Source organism: Papio anubis, chromosome 11 (assembly GCF_008728515.1).
Source record: "Papio anubis isolate 15944 chromosome 11, Panubis1.0, whole genome shotgun sequence".
NCBI classification, from domain to species: domain Eukaryota; kingdom Metazoa; phylum Chordata; class Mammalia; order Primates; family Cercopithecidae; genus Papio; species Papio anubis.
This window is the reverse complement of record NC_044986.1, coordinates 94,129,883-94,136,365: the sequence shown is the minus strand read 5'-3', so window position 1 is coordinate 94,136,365 and position 6,483 is coordinate 94,129,883.

Sequence of the window (6,483 nt, the reverse complement as noted above, 5' to 3'; positions counted from 1 at the left end):
CTGGCCAGAGCAATAAGGCAAGAGAAAGAAATAAAGGGCGTCCAGTTTGGAAAGGAAGAAATCAAATTAGCCTTGTTCACAGATGACATGATCTCTTGCCTAAAAAATCCTAAAGATGCTACCAAAAAACTGTTAGAATTGATCAATGAATTCAGCAAAGTTGCAGAATATAAAATTAACACACAAAAATCAGTAGCAAGGCTAGGCATGGTGGTTCACACCTGTAGTCCCAGCTACTCAGGAAGCTAAGGCAGGAGGATCATTTGAGGCATGACTTAGAGAACATCCTGGCAACCTAGGAAGACCCTGTCTCTACAAAAAAATTTTAAAAATTAGCCAGTGGCACAAATCTGTAGTCCCAGCTACTCCTGAGGCTGAGGCAGGAGAATTGCTTGAGCCCAGGAGTTGGAGGTTATAGTGAGCTATGATAACATCACTGCACTCCGGCAAGGGCAAAAGAGCAGCAGATCCTGTCTCTTGAAAAAAAAAAATAAGTTGCATTTACATGTACCAACAGCAAACAATCTGAAAAAAAAAAATCAATATTAAAGTGTTTTGGTCTTTACTTAGAAGTGTGGTGATTTTTTTGTGAGCAGAAATACGCCACAAGAACTTAACTCTTTTTTTGTTGTTGTTGTTCGGTTTTTTTTTTTTTTTTGAGACAGAGTCTTGCTCTGTCGCCCAGGCTGGAGTGCAGTGGCTCAATCTCGGCTCACTGCAAGCTCCGCCCCTCCACCTCCCGGGTTCACGCCATTCTCCTGCCTCAGCCTCCCAAGCAGCTGGGACTATGGGCACCCACCACGCCTGGCTAATTTTTTTGTATTTTTAGTAGAGACGGGATTTCACTGTGTTAGCCAGGATGGTCTCGATCTCCTGACCTTGTGATCTGCCCACCTTGGCCTCCCAAAGTGCTGTGATTATAGGTGTGAGCCACTGCGCCTGGCCTTCTCTGTGTTTCTAACAGTGCATAGATTTTACTTCTTGGAGGATAGCTTGAACAGACCTATCAAGTCCTCCTGGCTTTAGCCCTATGTACACTGAACATGTGACCATCGACATAACAATCCACACTAGTGAACTGTACCCACTGCATGATGCTCTTATGTGTGTGAAGAATTATGGCAGAAAATTCAGTTACCAAAAGTTTAAATGTATCATTCATGGTAGGCAGAATCATGACCCCATGAAGACATCCATGTGCGAATCCCCAGAACCTCAGAATCTTACATGGACAAAGGGACTTTGTGATGTGATTAAGGTTAAGGATCTTGAGATGGAAGATTATCCTGGATTATCTCAGCAAGCCCAATCTAATCCCATGTGCCCTTAAAAGTTGAGAGCCAGCCAGGCAGAGTGGCTCACACCTGTAATTCCAACAATTTGGGAGGCCAAGGCAGGAGGATTGAAGGATCACTTGAGGCCAGGAAGTAGAGGCTGCAGTGAGCTATTACTGTGCCACTGCACTCTAGCCTGGGTGGCAGAGCAAGATCCTATTTCAAAAAAAAAAAAAAAGGAGGAGGAGGAAAAGAAAAATGAAAAATAAGTTGAGAACCTTTCCCACCTGTGGTCCGAGAGAGATGTGACAAGGAAAGAAGGGTCAGAGACATGTAGCTATGAGATTTGATCAAAAGAGTGTTTTGATTTCTAACTGGTTATTACCAAATTATTACCAAGTAAGATAAAGGGATTAAGGCAATAGTAACAACCATCCCCAATTCCTCTAAAGTAGTTTAAGAGGAAACAAGCCAATTAAAGCTAATGTAACAGCTTTAGAGGGAATAAACTGAAGTTGGGGGTGGGGACTTTTTTTTTTTTGAGACGGAGTCTCGCTCTGTCGCCCAGGCTGGAGTGCAGTGGCGCCATCTCGGCTCACTGCAAGCTCCGCCTTCAGAGTTCCCGCCATTCTCCTGCCTCAGCCTCCCATGTAGCTGGGACTACAGACGCCCGCCACCACGCCCGGCTAATTTTTTGTATTTTTAGTAGAGACAGGGTTTCACCGTGTTAGCCAGGATGGTCTCAATCTCCTGACCTCCTCATATGCCCGTCTCAGCCTCCCAAAGTGCTGGGATCACAGGCGTGAGCCACGGCGCCCGGCCTTTTTTTTTTTTTTGAGATGGAGTTTTGCTCTTGTCATTCAAGCAGGAGTGCAATGGTGTGCTCTTGGCTCACTGCAACCTCCACTTCCCGGGTTCAAGCGATTCTCCTGCCTCAGCCTCCCGAGTAGCTGGGATTACAGGCATGCGTTACCAGTTCCAGCTAATTTTTTTTTTTTTTTTTTTTTTTTTTTAGTAGAGATGGGGTTTCACCATGTTGCTCAGGCTGGTCTTGAACTCCTGACCTCAGGTGATCCACCCGCCCCGGCTTCCCAAATTGCTGGGATTACAGGCGTAAGCCAGGGCACCCGGCCAGTGGAGGTATTTTTAAAGAAATGTTGCACTCACCCTGGAGTGCTCTCCTCTCCGCCCCATACTGTAGCGTCAAGGCTTCCGACTTAGTAAAAAGCCGCTTAGCATGGGACATTCCTTGGAAGCCAAAGAGAAGAGCTTTCTTTCTCTGATAAACTAACAGTTGAATAAACATTTATTTCCCTCCTACATCCCTTAAATCAATGTGCCAGGAGCATCAGAACGGTCAAGACATGGACCGGAAGAAGCCTTTAAAATCCTCAGCTGGCCGGGCGCGGTGGCTCACGCCTGTAATCCCAGCACTTTGGGAGACCGAGGTGGGCAGATCACGAGGTCAGGAGATCGAGACCATCCTGGCTAACACGGTGAAACCCCGGCTCTACTAAAAATACAAAAAAAATTAGCCGGGCGTGGTGGCGGGCGCCTGTAGTCCCAGCGACTCGGGAGGCTGAGGCAGGAGAATGGAGGGAACCCGGGAGGCGGAGCTTGCAGTGAGCCGAGATCGCGCGGCTGCACTCCAGCCTGGGCGACAGAGCGAGACTCCGTTTTCAAAAAAAAAAAAAAAAAGATCCTCAGCTGTCACCAGCCACGCCCGCCCTGGGGTGAAGAATGCCCAGATCCTGACCGAGTTGGGCTTTCGGAATAGGGGAGAACAGGGGCCGCCAGTTCTTTGTTATAATTCTCAACAAATTGGCCTTTTTCCTTTCCTAAGGGCTTAGTGCTGACCTTGATACATTTTATACATGTAACTACATTAGGGAAAATTAAAGCAGGCTGTGTTTAATTCTGGCTAATTTAAAAGTTGTTCTGAACTTAAAATGTATCTTTTGATACTCAGAAATAGTAATAAAAAATGTTTTTTGCCTGGGCGCAGTGGCTCATGCCTGTAATCTCAGCACTTTGGGAGGCCAGTCAGGAGTTTGAGACCAGCCTGGTCAACATAGTGAAACCCCGTCTCTATTAAAAATACAAAAATTAGCTGGGCGTGGTGGCGTGTGCCTGTAAGCCCTGCTACTCCAGAGGCTGAGGCAGGAGAATGACTTGAACCCTGGAGTCAGAGGTTGAAGTGAGCCGAGATTGGGCCACTGCACTCCAGCCTGGGCGACAGAGCACTCCCTCTCAAAAAAAAAAAAAAAAAAAAAATTGTTATTTGAGATAGGGTCTCATTCTGGAGTCACCCAACATGGAGTGCAGTGGCATGATCATGGCTTACTGCAGCCTCAACCTCCTGGGCTCAAGCAGTCCTCCCACCTCAGCCTCCCATGTAGCTGGGACTGCAGGCACTTGGCACCACACCCAGCTAATTTTTTAAATTTTTGTAGAGGCATGGTCTCACTATGTTTCCCAGGTTGGTCTGGAACTCTTGGCCTCAAGCAAGAGGACTTCCGCCTCTGCCTCCCAAAGCCCTGGGATTACAGGCCTGAGCTACCACACCTGGCCAAGAGGACAAAGTTCTAGCTGGAAGGACAGATGCGGAGGTTGAGCGCGGTGGCTCACATCTGTAATCCCAGCACTTTGAGAGGCCAAGGCAGGAGGATTGCTTGAGGCCAGGAGTTCAAGACCAGCCTGGTCAACAGAGAGAGACTTGTGAAGGGTCACATGGGTAGAGGTGAGGGAGCTGAGTAGAGTCATAAAGTAGGAATACTGAGTTGTGCTGGGGATATAGCTGCGACTGGAAACCACGGATGTAAGATGTGGGTACATCATCAGTCAAGGCAAGAAGCTGCTCTACCCAAACAGCCTCAGACCTCCAAGGAGTGCAGCAACTGTGGATATTTTACAGACATCATGAGATGCTGAGGTACCGCAGTCATGATAGCTTTGAAACTGTTGCTGACTTATTTAATGCTGTTTTGAGTCTTTTGATACCTCTTTGTTGTGTGTCACCAACATTTTACAAGTCAAAACTGGGCTGCAATGACAAAAATGACTGAAAAATTAAGGGACTAACTTGTTACAAGGGGCATTTGCATGAAATCCCCTAGGTAATGTCTAGAGTTGGAGTGGAAAGGTCCAGGAGTCTATGAATGAGGGAGGTAAGTTGGTGTATGTATTAGCCAAGGTTCTCTAAAGGGACAGAACTAACAGAATAGATGTATATATGAAAGGGAGCACATTCAGGAGAACTGACTCACGTGTTCACAAGGTAAAGTCCCACGATAGGCTGTCTGCACGTTGAGGAGCAAGGAGCCAGTGGTGGATCAGTGCGCATCCCAAAACCTCAAAAGTAGGGAAGCCAATAGTGCAGCTTTCAGTCTGTGGCCAAAGGCCCAAGAGCCCCTGGCAAACCACTGGTGTAAGTCCAAGAGTCCAAAAGCTGAGGAACTTGGAGTCTGATGGGCAGGAACTCAGAGTCCGATGGGCAGGAACTCAGAGTCTGATGGGCAGGAACTCAGAGTCCGATGGGCAGGAACTCAGAGTCTGATGGGCAGGAACTCAGTGTCCAATGGGCAGGAAGCATCCAGGATGGGAGAAAGATAAAGGCTGGAAGACTCAGTAAGTCTGCTTTTCCATCTTCTTCTTCTTCTTCCTGCTTTTATTCTAACCACGTTGGCAACTGATTAAATGGTGCCCACCCAGATTGAGGGTTGGTCTGCCTCTCTCAGTCTAGTAACTCAAACGTTAATGTCTTTTGGCAACACTCTCACCTCACAGACACACCGAGGAACAACACTTTGCATCCTTCAATCCAATCAAGTTGACAATTAATATTAACCATCACAGTGCAGTATTGTCAGACGGTGTAATGATAGTGTAATAAGAAGTGGAGAGAAGGTAAACACTGCATGCCAGTCCCTTGATTTAACCCATTTTCTGTTAAGGGAGAAAAAAAAGCTCAGCTCACTGCCAGTGCTCATTTCTCAGGGCAAATGCGAAATAGATTAAGAAATGGAACAAGAGATGTTAGTGAATCAGAGAAAAAAAAGTTTTTCTCTTTGGCTTCTAAGGAGTACCCGCATACTAAGTAGCCCCCCACTTTTTTTTTTTTTTAGATGGAGTCTCGCTCTGTCGCCCAAGCTGGAGTGCAGTGGTGCAATCTCAGCTCACTGCAGCATCCGCCTCCCGGGTTCAAGCGATTCTTCTGCCTCAGCCTCCCGAGTAGCTAGAACTACAGGCGCCTGGATAATTTTTGAATTTTTTGGTAGATACAGGGTTTCACCATGTTTCCCAGGCTGGTCTCAAGCTCCTGAGCTCAGGCAATCTGCCTGCCTCAGCCTCCCAAAGTGCTGGGATTACAGGCATGAGCCACCATGTCCAGCCCACTAAGTAGCTTTTCATTAAATCAAAAGCCTTGATAGTACAGTATAGGACAGAGAGAAGAGAGTAATCCTGGAAGGTGAGATGCTAGTGAGATTGATTGTTCAGTGGGTCTGGGCGACCATAAAATACATGTTCTCCAGAATCTGCAGAAATCATGAGGAGTCTTTGGTATGAAGCAAATGTGTTATGCAGAATTATGGTTTATACACTGCTCAAAAAACAGAGTGGGTGTCTTCAGCTGGCCCTTTGGGTTATTCTACAAAAGCAGTCCATTTTCCATTTAGTAGTTTATTTCTATATCCATCCACATAAATAATCAGTTTCTCTCTCTCTCTCTCTCTCTTTTTTTTTTTTATCTTCTCTGGTAGAATCTACGTATTAACCAGATCATTCTTTCTACCTTTGACATGTTTGTCATCCAAGTGTATCAAATGCAGTGTATATGTTTGTCCTCATCTCAATGCTTTCCTTTTCATATTGCTTAATGTTATTTTATCAGTTTTTGTATTTTTATAGTATGTATGTCTCTCAGCCCATAATCTAAGGTGTCCAAGAAATATTATTTTATTTTTTTACAATCCATTTTTGTTGTTGTTGTTTGGGATTCATGCTTGCTGAGCAGGTGAAAAAGAAATTGCAGCCATTTTTATGGTTGTATCATAAGTCATAGCCAGGCGCAGTGGCATGTGCCTCCCAGCTACTCAGGAGGCTGAGATGGGAGGATTGTTTGAGCTTAGGAGCTTGAGACTGCAATGAGCTATGACAGCGCCACTGCACTCCAGCTGGGCAGCAGAGTGAGATCCCGTCTTCATTATTA